The 14,690-nt window shown below is 39.4% G+C and overlaps 1 protein-coding gene across 8 annotated transcripts in view; it reads right to left on the bottom strand.

Moving 5' to 3' along the window:
* Positions 1-14,690, bottom strand: part of GPBP1L1 (GC-rich promoter binding protein 1 like 1) — a 61,465-nt gene that overhangs the window by 30,793 nt on the left and 15,982 nt on the right. For 4 of the 8 annotated variants that reach the window (XM_065914056.1, XM_065914062.1, XM_065914002.1 and 1 more), the window contains exon 2: positions 213-1,235. The gene's annotated coding sequence lies outside the window, so the exon portion shown is untranslated. Of the gene's footprint in view, positions 1-212; positions 1,236-1,952; positions 2,013-7,594; positions 7,813-14,690 lie in introns of all 8 variants that reach the window. The other 4 variants (XM_065914012.1, XM_065914021.1, XM_065914031.1 and 1 more) reach the window with 3 other exon arrangements.

The following is a 14,690-nucleotide window of genomic DNA, read 5'->3' as shown; positions in this document are numbered from 1 at the left end:
CTAGAGAAGGAAGTTATAACTTCTCAAGTTTTTTTTTTTTCCTATTTAGTTCACATTAAATTCTCCTAATCAGAATCAATTTTCCTGAGAGATCCGTTGGTGTCTCCAAATCATTGATAGCCCCCAGAATACATCAGAAAAGAGTAGGTATTTTCCACGATACATACACATACACAGTCTTCTTCCAAAGTTAGACATAGGAGGATACTTACCCCAGAGTATAACCTCTGTGGTCCTGCTTCCTGAACTTCTTGAGTTGCCAGCTGGATTTCCACGAGGTTCTCTTGTTAAAAGGGTACTTAATTAGGCTGGCCAGCACAACGCCTTACGATGAAGCAAAAAGAATCCAGGCTCTGTGTGGATGAATCTATCAGTCCCCTCAATTGCTCATCTTAACTATCTAGTTCCTGACACGTTTCCCAAAGGGGAAGGGGAAAGGGGAAGGGGGAGGGGAACATAAAAAGTATTTGTTACATTTAAAAAATGGGGGGAAGGGGAAAGAGCTATACCAATGTTCACCTCATTCAACTTCCTTGAGTGATGGCACTATGATGTTGCTTAAATAGATAATACATGGACATTTGCACAGTGAATGCAAATACTGTTCATAACAAGGTCATAGCTTAGAAAGACAGAATGACTTTTGTTTGGTCAAATAATGTCATTGAAGTGATAGATCAAAAATAAAACACTGACGAGCTATAAAAGATCTTTTGAGTACTCAGTCAACTTTAGGAGCAAAACATCTACATTACAAAGCCCTTAATTTATAAATCTTATCATTCTTACACAGCTGGTAAAAATAGTCTGCAGGTATGAGTTTATATTTGTCTTATCCTTCAAAATCTAAGGACATAAGAAAGCTTGTTAAAAGAAAAAACAAAAAACAGACAGGAACTTGATATGCTTTTCCCTCCAAGAATAGCAGCTTTCAAGGCAAGTTTTCTTGGTATAAAGCTCTCAAATGTTTCTTCTATTTCTTTGGTCTTCACTATTTATAAATTCACAGCAAAATTAAAACAAGTAGAAAGGCAGGGCTTAAGAACAGTCACGGAGAAAGTTCCAAAGTGAGGTTTTCTTCTCTTCAGTTTTCTGTATTTCACTCGTTCTGCCCGTTCCCAAAGACTAAACTGAGTTAATGGAAGGTAATAAGAATCTTCTGCTTCAGTAGAGAAGTCACTTTGGATCCATTTTCATTGTTAGTCAATCATTTAAAAGGCCACAGGAATCTATCACTATAAATGAAAAAACAAAATAATGTATCACAAGAGGCAAAATTACTATATATAATTGCTAAAATGAGACATGGTGAAATGATGGACCTAGGAGACAAAGGTCTAGGAGACAAAATTCAAGTCCAATTTAAACATTAATTTAATGTAACACCACCTACAGCAACAACTGGCTAAAATTTTTTTAAGGATTTTAAAAGGATTTTAGAAAAGTGAGGTGAAAAAAAATCTACCTTTAAAATTACCATTTCTCCAATTAGCTATCAAATGCAATTCAGAAATGCAAATTAGAGTCCATTAGATTTAGACTTTCCCTCATACTTGGAACAGCTTGCCATAAGTGGTCAAAGAGGCATAACTAACTGGTTTATTAGACAGTCATCAACTATTTAATTATTTAGTACTAACCATGGTTAGATGCTTAAAAACAAGACAACTGTCACAGCATTCCTTATGTATTTACGTACTTTTAGATACCTACGTATCAATTAAGAGACTTAAGTGCTTATTCTCTGACGTAAGATATGCAGTAAGAGATGACATAAATATTTCTTTGGCATATTCCTAACATACTTCAAAGGGCTAGAGCATTTTCTGATATAAGAGAAGGCTTGCATCGGTGGACAATTCTGGTCTACACTGGCAAATACTAGTTTATAGAATATTTCTCATATAATCAATTCCTGTTTAAAGAAATACTAAATTCAGAACAGTAAATACCTCTGTGGGGAAACAATGGGAAAGGAATAAAAAAAAGGTTCCGGGGTGCTTCATCTGTATCTGTAATACATTATTAAATAGAATGATGGGTATTCACTTGTTCTCTACATTTTTTATAATACATATATGTGTAACATCAAACATGCACAGTACACACACGTAATAATTTTTAAAAGTGACCTTATTAATACGTAAAAGAGGTCTCAATAAGTTCCAAAGAATAAAAGTCTATGTTTTCTCACAATGTTAAAATCAGGAAACAATATTCTCTTCAGTTCCCACTCTCCTTCCCCTTCCTGAAGAAACACTGTACAAACCCATTAGGAGCGGTCAGGTGAAGTAAAAGCAGCAAAGGAGGAGCTCCAGAGGCCAGAGCAAGGTACTGGGGCATAATCAGGATGTGAGGGTGTCCACCGAGGGTGGAAGCATACTGAAATGTATGTACGGCAGCAGTCCTGCACAGGTTGTTGGACCTCATTAGGTGAGTGTCCCAGTACAGTCCAATGCAGAGTATGGGAACCCCGAGAGGAATAAGGAGGATTTCCTCGTTATTCAAGCGGGTTGCAGGCTTCCATACAGCAATGTGCCTTCCACAGTTATTACAACTCTGACGTGATTAGGGAGAAATACATATAAGGGAAGAGATGATAAATGCAGGTTGGTTACATACCAGGATTTGAACAAAAAGGAAAAAATATTAGGAAAAATGGGAGTCAGATTTCTTACTGTGAGAGAAGTGATACAAAGATAAACTTTCAAAATCTTTAAGTAGAAGAAAAACTACTATGAATAAATTTGCACTATAACAGCTAGAGCAGTACTTAATAAAAAATAAGCTTTAAAAACTTATTTTCTAAGAAGATTAAATCAAACTGAACTTTATTGCTCTTTTTTTTCATGACAGGTAATGAGCAATTAAAAAAACCCTAAAGAAACACAGAAAGATAAGGTCAGAAAAAATCAGAATGATTTTTTAAAACAATAATTCTTTTGAAACAGATTAATAATTTTTTAAGACAGCATGAAAAAGAGGAAATAAACACAACAGATAAATAAAGATCATGCATAGGGACTTCCCTGGTGGTCCAGTGGTTAAGAATCCACTTTGCACTGCAGGGGATGTGAATTCGATCCCTGGTTGGGGAACTAAAATTCCAGGAGCCGAGGAGCACTAAGCCCACACCACAAATACACTCCAGTATTCCTGCTTGGAAAATTCCACGGACAGAGGACAGAAATAGTTAGTTCAAGGATAATCTCTTGATATTGGTTCTGTAGTCCAGCCTAGAGATTTTGAAAATCAGAACTGACTGCAATTCACAACCTGGAGAAACTTGATTTTTTTTTGAAAACCAGTTTTTAATATAAACAAATTAAAAGCCAAGTCACAAAATACTTAGGAAAAAGTAAAATAAAATGAACTACATAATTGATGGGATACGGGAGTAAAAGAGAAATAAAAGTTCACACTCTGATTTCTAGTTTGGGTAACTTGGTAAATAACTACCACATCACTGACTGATACAGGGAGTAAAAGCTAACTGGCTACTGTTCCTCCAGTATAATTCAGGTGTTTTTAAAAAAATTAAATTTATTTATTTTTGACTGCACTGGGTCTTTGTTGCTGTGCACAGGCTTTCTCTATTTGTGGTTAACTGAGGCTATTGTCTCATGTGCACAGGTTTCTCTTGTTGTGGAGTACAGGATCTAGGTGCGTGGACTTAGCTGCCACTTAGTTGCCCCGCAGCATGTGGGATCTTCTTGGACCAGGAATTGAACTCGTGTCTCCTGTACTGACAGGCAGATTCTTCAGGATAGGACCACCAGGAAAGCCTCAGGATTGTTTTTACTTAGGTCTATCTATACCTGCAATGAAACAATCCTATGACAAACCTAGACAGTGTTTTAAAAAAACAGAGATATCACTTCGCTGACAAAGATCCATATAATCAGAGCTATGGTTTTCCAGTAGTCATGTATGGATGTGAGAGCTGGACCATTCAGAAGGCTGAGTGCCAAAGAATTGATGCTTTTGAACTGCTGGAGAAGACTCTTGACAGTTCCTTGAACAGCAAGGAGATCAAACCAGTCCATCCTAAAGGAAATCAGTCCTGAATATTCATTGGAAGGACTGATGCTGAAGCTGAAGCTCCAATACTTTGGCCACCTGATGCGAAAAAACCCTGATCTGAGAAAGACTGAGGGCAAGAGCAGAAGAGGGTGACAGAGGATGAGATAGCTGAACGGCATCACTAACTGAATGGATATGAGTCTGAGCAAACTCCTGGAGACAGTGATGGACAGGGAAGCCTGGTGTGCTGCAGGTCATGGGGTTGCAAAGACATGACTTAGTGACTGAACAACAACAATATCTATAATATCTAATACATGATGACAATGTCCCTGTAACAGTTTCTTATGCAAAAATATCAAATCAAGTTTCTATCTAAAATAACATAATTAACTATTTGTTGCACCCTTTCTGTTTTAAGAATTTTGTTTTAAACCACAGAGAACCAGAAATTCAAGGCAGGAAGATGGATCATCTATTAGGTTATAAAACTGATAGACATGAAGGAAAATACCTCAGTTTTATACACAAACATTTCCCTTTAACAAAGCACACTAGGCATATTCCAATTGACATATATTATCTTTTCAGTCAGTAGTTTAGTTTTAGTTTAAGTCGCTCAGTCGTGTCCGACTCTGCGACCCACGGACTGTAGCCTACCAGGCTCCTCAGTCCACGGGGTTTTCCAGGCAAGAACACTGGAGTGGGTTGCCATTTTCTTCTCCAGAGGATCTTCCCAAACCACGGATCAAACCCAGGTCTCCCACTTTGTAGGCAGACGCTTTACCGTCTGAGCTACCAGGGAAGCCCAGTCAGTATTCAATCCCAAATTACTCTAGTAGTTTGAGCTGAGGCAGTGACTGTAGAGGGAATATTAACTGGTGATGCTTTGCTGCTGGAGTGAAAGTTCCAAACTTGTTATATATCCCATAACTACTTACTGACCATCTTCAACATACTAGGCTGTCAAGCTTTTAAAGTGTGGTCTGTGCATGTACATGTACAGCATGTGGTGGTGAGGAGATGAATGACAAATGGGAAATGAATAAAGAGGACAGATAAAGGAAAAAGAAATTCCTGTTTTAGAAGCAAAAGACTAAAATGTCAATAATGGTTTTACTAGGATGGTGTAACTACAAGCATTCTGTTTCACCTTTGTAGTAAAATGTTTTTGTAATGAAATGTCTTTACTCTGGTTATGCCTTCTGCAGCTGTGGCTATTTTTACAGAACTAATTGAAGCAACTTTAGCCTAACTACTGAGAAATTCTGAGAAGGAAAAATACTTCACTCAAAACTCTTTCGCGGTGGTTATCAAGACTTAAAAAATTTAAATATGAAATGTCAAGTATGTAGTCTGGATCTCAGAGAGGTTTGTTCTGGAGAGAGAATTCCGGGAATTGTCAGCGTTTGGTGAAAGTGAAAGTTGCTCAGTCGTGTCCGACTCTTTGTGATCCCATGGATGATACAGTCCATGGAATTCTCCAGGCCAGAACACTGGAGTGGGTATCCTTTCCCTTCTCCGGGGGATTGTCCTAATCCAGGGATTGAACCCAGGTCTCCTGCATTGCAGGCAGATTCTTTACCAGCTGAGTCACAAGGGAAGCCCAGTGTTTGGCAGATGATGTTTAAAATCAGAAGAGATGAAATCTAAGGAGACTACAAGGATTTATATAAGAGTCTCCAAGTCCTATCTATTCCACTCCTTAGCTTCCATCTCTGTGTTACTCTTCAATTAAAAATCCAACTCCAAGGACTTCCTTTGGCAGTCACGTGGTTAAGACCCCACATTCCAATGCAGGGGACACGGGACTGATTCCTGGCTGTATGTCCCAGAGCACAGCCAAAACAAACAGACAAAACTGGGTTCACAGGCGCTACTAGACTCTTTCACCCTCTACCTCAGCCTCTACTCTTGGCTGCTAGATTTCTCTTCCAAAGTCCAGGTTCATTATATTACTACCCTGCTCAGAAGTTTTCTGGCTTCCTATCAACTACACAACAGGGTTGTGTATGTATGTACACATACATAACAGGGTTTAAGTTCCCCTGTCTGACAGTCGACAAATAAGCCTTTCAGGACTTACCTGGTGGCACAGTGGTTAAGAATCTGCCCGCCAACGCAGGGGACACGGGTTCCATCCCTGGTCTGGTAAGATTCCACATGCTGTGGAGCAACTAAGCCCCCTAGCCACAACCACTGAAGCCTGTACACTGCAATTACTAAAGCCCGCAAACTTATAAGCCTGTGCTCCTCAACAAAAGAAGCCACTGCAATGAGAAAAAGCCTATGTACTGGAAAGAAGAGTAGCCCCAGCTCACTGCAACTAGAGAAAATCTGGGCAAAGCAACAAAAGACCCAGGGTAGCCAAAAATAAATAAATATTTTTATGAGAAGAAGAAAAGAACTAAGCCTTTCCCCATTAGTAAACTCTCCGTCTAAAATCTTCAAGGTAAGTTAATTGTGCCTTCTAGGGCACTTAACACTTGCTCCTTCCAGGATAGTTATAAATGTTGACTCTAACTCCCAGAAGGCCAAAAAACTGTTGCTTCTACAAAGTCTTGTCCTGCCCTTCTTTGAAACTCACACAGCATCTAGCATGGTACCCTGCATGCATAAGGATTCAAAGGTTTAATAAACTAATTTTTACAGATTATGACAAAGCAAAATGCAGAGAAATTGGAACCCTCATACATTGCTGGTAGAAATATAAAATGGTGCAGGTGCTGTGGGAAACGGTGGTTCCTCAAAAGTTAAACACAGAGTTAGCATACAATCTATCATTTCTATTCCTAGGTACACAGCCAAGAGAAATGAAAACACGTGTCCAAACAAAAACTTGTAAGTGAATGTTCACCGCAGTTTTATTCACAAAAGCTACAAGAAGAAACTCAAATGCCCATCAGTAGACGGAGGAGAAAAATGTGGTATATTCATACAATAGACTATTCTTCAGCTATGAAAAGGAATGAATACATGCTCCAAGGATGAACTCTGAAAGCATTATGCTAAATGAAAGATACCAAATATGCAAAACAATACATTACATGACTCCATTTATATGAAATATCCAATCCAGAGAGACAGAGAACAATTAGTGGTTACCAGGGGTTGGAGGAGGGGATGTAACTGCTTAATGCATTTGAGGTTTATGTTTGGGATAATGAAAAAGCTCTGGAACCTGACAGTGATGACAGTTGGAAAACACTGTGAGTGTACTTGCTGCCATCAAACTGTACACTTTAAAATGGTTATAACAGTAAATCTTATATGTATTTTGCCACAGTTTAAAAAAATAGTATTATAGTGCAGTTAAGTCAATAGAAACCATAATATTAAATATAAACCATGTACTACATCATTCTTTTTAGGTTTTATCTAAATAATTTTTAGATAAAATGCTCTCTTCCTGCGCACGCATATCAGAACTGCCTATTTGAATACTTGATCCAACCATTCATTCACAAACATCTGTCAAATATTTTAGCTTTACAAATCCTCTGACTTTCTGGCTACTTCCCATATGCCCAGCAATCTACAAGATACTTCATAACACGATCTAATTTTATACCTTGTAATGAGTTGCTAGAGAGTTGCTAGAGTTGCAGCTGGACGACTGGCCCGCCCTCCACCAGTGGGCCCACTAGCCTCAGACAGAAGTCCAGCCGGATGGAGACACCCTTTAGGGGGGGTGCAGTACACCTCGGCTGACCAGGCCCTGAACAGCAAGTTTCCAGCAGAGTAAAGGTTTATAAACAACTGGACAAGCCTCTGCACGTTGCAGAACACCTGTGGAGAGAGGACATGTAGTCTAGAATAACACAAACAGAGTTATAATTTGAAGGGCTGGGATTCAGGGCCCTCCGTGGTTCACTGTGGGATCTCAAGCATGAGATTGATCATGGAAAGTCTCCCTTTCTTATTTCCATAGTCTCTTTCTTAGGAAGCAATATGTTGTGAAGATAAAGGATATCATTTATAAAGTGCAAATGAACTTTACAGAGTAAAAACTCATAATCAAAAGGAGAGACTGTTACATAAACCAATATGCCTTTACCATTGTGGTTACTGTGGATTTTGATGAACAATGTCCAACTACATCTTTAAGTATTTGGGGATGCTTGCTGATTTACGGAGCAAATGGACATCTCTTTGGGTCATGAATTCGGAATACATGCACTCTGCAAGACCCACTGGCTCTACTCTCCACAGTAGAGGGACCTTATCTCAATCTCCTTTAAGTTAAGTTCCCATTACCATTCCACATGTGTTCATGGCCTCACTAACTCTTATTTTCTCCACAGTCCGATATCCCTCTAGGTATTTAGGTTCATTTCCCTTCAGTCTTAACAAAACTTCCATAAAGAGCAGTGTACTGTCAGTATCTCCATTTTCTCACTCCCCATTTATTTTTCAATCCATTGCAAATTTAATTTCTTCCCACAACTCCAATGAACACTCATCTGTCCTCTTAATTCCAAAATTTGAAGAGTATCTCCTAGTTTCTTTACCACTAAAATGGAAGCTGTGCTTCTTACATGTTGAAGGCTAATAAGCCAACAAATATATAAAAACAGCACATTACTTTTTTATTGACTCTTAAAGGGCTTCCCAGGTGGCACTAGTGGTAAAGAACCTGCCTGCCAACACAGGAGACCTAAGAGACTTGGGTTTGATCCCTGGGTCAGGAAGATCCCCTGGAGGAGGGCATGGCAACCCAATCCAGTATTCTTGCCTGGAGAATCCCATGGACAGAGGAGCCTGGTGGGCTACAATCCAAGGGATGGCAAAGAGTCTGACATGACTGAGCACACAATCAAAGAGTGGATGAAAGGAAATATAAAGTCAGATGGTTTATTTAGTCATATTCTGGGAGAGTTTTTAACTAAAACACAAATCTGTGCAACTCCTAACATATACTTTATTCTTCCTTCCTTCCTAACACCAGGTTAGTCATCTACTCAGAGATTAACAAGAAAAAGCCAAAGTAAGCTCTAAAATGTTAAGGGACTTAACCAAGGTAACACATCTAATAAGTGACTGGGTTAGGTCTAGAACACTAATTTTCTAATTTCACTGCTTTCTGAATTATATACATTGTATTTGTTTCCAGTTATGAAATAATTCTAATACTTAGAAAAACAGAACAAATTCCTTAAAATCCTATGGAGCAAGAATCTAAAGAGGGATGTTAATTTATACACTTTTTTTTTTGCCTTCTTTATTTCTCTTATTATTTATCTCGGTTAGTCAAGAGTGGCTGGCTTCCAGGTAAAGTTGAATGATGAAAAATTAAACCTTTTGGTGCTAAGAAAAAAGCAGCACATAAAAAATGTGGCTTTAAAGTACATGGTTCCTGATCCTTTAAAAAAATAAACTTTATTTATTTATTATGGCTGCATGGGGTCTTCACTGCTGCGCGCAGGCTTTCTTTAGTTGCATCAAGCAGGGGCCACTCTCTAGTTGTGGTGTGTGGGCTTCTCTTGCTGTGGGGCATGGGCTCGAGGGCCTTTAGTTGCAGTGTGCAGGCTCAGTAGTCAAGGCCCATGAGGGCCTTGGGGCAAATAATGCCCCAAGGCACATGGAATCTTCCCAGACCAGGGATTGAACCACATTTCCTGCAATGGCAGGCAAGTTCTTAACCACTGAACCACCAGGGAAGTCCCATGGTCCTGATCTGAATAAAACTGCAATCTCATGTATTTAGCCATGCCAATACCTTAAAAGAACATGACCCATATATCCAACTCCATCACAGGCAGAAATGATTCAGAACATGTACTGCTGAGCCATGAAGTTCCAAAGACCTATCATATCCACAGCTAGCTAAGAGAAAGAGTGCAAAGAAGCCACAGGGGTTCTTTCTACAAAATGTAATCAGGCTTATACCAACTGATCTTGGCTAAAAGGGATAATTGGACATAGAGTTTGAAAGGAACTTCTCTACCTTCTACTTCTATATGTTCACTTCTCTGAAACTGCATATGAAGTTTCCGTATGAGGAAGCACCTGTGTGGGGCTTCCCTGGTGGCTCAGTGGTGAAGAATCTGCCACGGCAGGAGTCACAGGTTCAACCCCTGTGTTCAGGAATATCTCACATGCTGAAGAACAACTAAGCCCATGGGCCACAACTACTGAGCCTGTCCTCTAGAGCCTGGGAACTGCAACTACTGAAGCCCACACACACTAGAGTCTGTGCTCCAGAACAAGAGAAGTCAATGCAATGAGAAGCCCCGTGCACAACTGCAGAGTAGCCCTGGCTCTCCACAACTAGAGAAAAGCCCACACAGTAGTGAAGGCCTGACACAGACAGAAATAAACAAATAAAATTAAAAGAAAAGAAAAAAAAAAAAAGGCATCTGTGGTCAAGACCTCACGTTAATTCTTCTTTCCCAGGAATGTTTCACAAGTGCCCTTCTCCTCACCCATCTTACTATGGTGTGCTATTCCAACTGGATTAAGAAGAAAGTCTTTTGATTCAGGCTGGAGAGTTCTCATTGTAGAATGTGGTGACAGGAGTGATAACAATTTTTGTTTAATGATGTCACTTTTTGGTCCCCTTACTAGTATCAAAGAATGCTATTGTAAGCAAGTATGATGAGAGCACAGAGTTAGATAAGGGTAAGGCATAAAGCATTATTTCACCTAGGTGAAAGAATCCTAGCAATGCTCCTGAATTCTGGGAAGTATCAATCTACTGGGAAGCTCAGCAAGGACTCATTTACTTGTGTCTAAGACTGTGTCCTAGATGCATTAAAATGTGTTCCAATACATGCTTTGCATGATTCCAAGTTGTCGAGGTTGAAAAGATCCTAAAAATTTACTTTTACGAGACCAACATTACATATCTGAATAAAAGGAACTTACAAAGTTTGAAAACATGAAAAGGGAACATACTAGACATATGTTGGGGATTTGCATTACATTTTGTTGAATAGCTATTCAAGACATGAAGAAACATTTTAACTGACTTTTGCTGAAAGATTTGATACTATAAATCCATATTCATTTATGCACTATCATTTATCAGTATTTCACTGCACCTTTACTCATTCCTACCACATATTTGGGCTTTCCTGTTGGCTCAACAGTAAAGAATCCATCTGCCAATGCAGAAGACATGAGTTTGATCCCTGGGTTGGGAAGACCCCCTGGGGAAGGAAATGGCAACCCATTCCAGTATTCTTGCCTGGGAAATCCCAAGGACAGAGGAGCCTGGTGAGTTATGACATGCAGTCACAAAGAGTCAGACACAACTCAGTGACTACACAACCACCACCACAGACTAACAATTTACAAAGACTCTTAAAAGAGTTTTACTGCTTAAAAAAAGTTCCTAGCAAAATAAATTGATTAAAAACTACATCTGCATATTAGGTAATACAAATATTCCCAAAATGCAATCTAGGACATAATGGCCTGAACTTATAAAGAGCAAACAAAAAACCACAAAGCAAAAACAAAAAAACTTCTTTCAACTTAATCATTTCTTCCTCTCAGATGCTGACTTGTCATTTAAATTCATTTAATGAAAACATAACCTTTAACCATGAAATGAAATTTCTATTCTATCTATACTATATACGACAACTCCAAAGTTACTTCTACAATACCGCTGAGGTTTGGTTTTAATTTTTTTTTAATAATCTGTGAGAAAATTCCAAAATATGCAGTGTCTAATTTTTAGCCAATCTTGTTTTAATTTTGGCTCCATAAAAACTGCTTTTAAGTAAAAAAGTAATAGGTATACTTTATCTTTTAAATTTTTATTTATTTTTATTTTTGGCTCTGCTGAGTCTTCACTGCTACACAAGGGCTTTCTCTAGTTGTGATGAGTGGGGGCTACACTTTACTTGCAGTGTGTGGGCTTCTTATTGAGGTGTTATGGAACATGGGCTCTAGGGCACGCAGACTCCAGTAGTTGTGGCTCATGGGCTTAGCTGCCTTGCAGCAGGTGAGATCTTCCCAGACCAGAGACCAAACCTGTATCTCCCCTGCACTGGCAGGCAGATTCTTAACTGCTGCACCATATTAGGGAAGTTAAATAGTCTTATTTAGGCTTCAGAGACAAGGAAGAGCAGGCCTCTGACCTTGCTTCTAATCAGCCTGGACACTGCTCTGACTGTGGTCTGAGTGCAAGCCTTGCAGCAACACAGATAAGATACCAGATGAATCTTAAGACTGTTGAGTCCCTGGAGAGGGGCTGGTCAACGAACCCCTGGGCTTAACATCATTCCAAGTTTTGTCAGAGTTTTGACAAAACATGGTCCACTGGAGACGGGAATGGCAAACCACTTTAGTATTCTTGCCATGAGAACCACATGAACAGTATGAAAAGGCAAAAAGATACCACACTGAAAGATGAACTCCCCAGGCTGGTAGGTACCCAAAATGCTACTGGACAAGAGTGGAGAAATAACTCCAAAAAGAACAAAGAGACAGAGCCAAAGCGAAAACAACACCCAGTTGTGGATGTGACTGGTGATGGAAGTCAAGTCTGATGCCATAAAGAACAATATTCCATAGGAACCTGGAATGTTAGGTCCATGAATCAAGGTAAATTGGATGTGGTCAAATAGGAGATGGCAAAAGTGGACACTGTAGGAATCAATGAACTAAAACGGACCGTAATGGCTGAATTTAATTCAGATGACCATTATATCTACTACTGTGGGCAAGAATCCCTTAGAAGAAATGTAGTAGCCCTCATAGTCAACAAAAGAGTCTGAAATGCAGTACTTGGATGCAATATCAAATGACAGAATGATCTCTGTTCACTTCCAAAGCAGATCATTCAATATCACAGTAATCCAAGTCTATGCCCCAACCACTAATGTTGAAGAAGCTGAAGCTGAATGGCTCTATGAAGACCTACAAGACCTTCTAGAACTAACACCAAAAAAAGATACCCTTTTCATCACAGGGGACTGCAATGCAAAGGTAGGAAGCCAAGAGATCCCTGGAATAAGAGACAAATTTGGCCTTGGAGTACAAAATGAAGCAGGGCAAAGATTAACAGAATTTTGCCAAGAGAGTGCACTGATCATAGCAAACACCCTCTTCCAACAACACAAGAGACGACGCTACACAGGGACATCACCAGATGGTCAATACCGAAAGCAGATCGATTATATTTTTTGTAGCCAAAGATGGAGAAGCTCTATACAGTAAGCAAAAACAGGACTGGGAGCTGACTGTGGCTCAGATCACAAACTCCTTATTGCCAAATTCAGATTTAAACTGAAGAAAGTAGGAAAAGCCACTAGTCCATTCAGGTACGACCTAAATCAAATCCGTTACGTTTATACAGTGGAAGTGACAAATAGATTCAAGGGATTAGATCTGACAGACAGAGTGCCTGAAGAACTATGGACAGAGGTTCGTGACATTGTATAGGAGGCAGTGATCAAGAGCATCCCAAAGAAAGAGAACTGCAAAAAGGCAAAATGGTTGTCTGAGGAGGCCTTACAATTACCTGAGAAAAGAGAATCGAAAGGCAAAGGAGAAAAGGAAAGATACACCCATCTGAATGCAGAGTTCAGAAGAATAGTAAGGAAAGATAAGAAAGTCCTCCTCAGTTTTCAATACAAAGAAATAGGAAAACAATAGAATGGGAAAGACTAGAGATCTCTTCAAGAAAATTAGAGATACCAAAGGAACATTTCATGCAAAGATAGGCACAACAAAGGACAGAAATGGTATGGACCTAACAGAAGCAGACGATATATTAAGAAGAGGTGGCAAGAATACACAAAAGAACTGTACAAAAAAGATCTTCATGACCCAGATAACCACGATGGTGTTATCTGTCACCTAGAACCAGACATCCTGGAATGTCAAGTCAAGTGAACCTTAGGAAGCATCACTAACAAAGCCAGTGGAGGTAATGGAATTCCAGTTGAGCTATTTCAAATCCTAAAAGATGATGCTGTGAAAGTGCTGCACTCAATATGCCAGCAAATTTGGAGACATTACCAGTGGCCACAGGACTGGAAAAGGTCAGTTTTCATTCTAATCCTAAAGAAAGGCAATGCCAAAGAATGTTCAAACTACCACACAACTGCACCCATCTCACAAGCTAGCAAAGTTACGCTCAAAATCCTCTAAGCCAGGCTTCAACCAACAGTGAACTTCCAGATGTTCAAGCTGAATTTAGAAAAGGCAGAGGAACCAGAGATCAAATTGCCAACATATGCTGGATCATCGAAAAAGCAAGAGTTCCAGAAAAACACTTCTGCTTTATTGACTACTCCAAAGTCTTTGACTGTGTGGATCAAAACAAACTGTGGAAAATTCTTAAAGAGATGGGAATACCAGACCACTTTACTTGCCTCCTAAGAAATCTGTATGCAGGTCAAGAAGCAACAGTTAGAACTGGACATGGAACAACAGACTAGTTCCAAATTGGGAAAGGAGCACGTCAAGGCTGTATATTGTCACCCTGCTTATTTGACTTCTATGCAGAGTACATCATGCGAAATGCCAGGCTGAAAGACACACAAGCTGGAATCAAGATTGCCAGGAGAAATATCAATAACCTCAGAAACACAGATGATAACACCCTTATGACATAAAGTGAAGAAGAACTAAAGAGCCTCTTGATAAAAGTGAAAGAGGAGAGTGAAAAAGTTGGCTTAAAGTTCAAGATTCAGAAAAGTAAGATCATG

The sequence above is a fragment of the Muntiacus reevesi genome, chromosome 1 (genome assembly GCF_963930625.1).
Source record: "Muntiacus reevesi chromosome 1, mMunRee1.1, whole genome shotgun sequence".
Lineage (NCBI taxonomy): Eukaryota > Metazoa > Chordata > Mammalia > Artiodactyla > Cervidae > Muntiacus > Muntiacus reevesi.
This window is presented reverse-complemented; position numbering and strand designations above follow the sequence as displayed.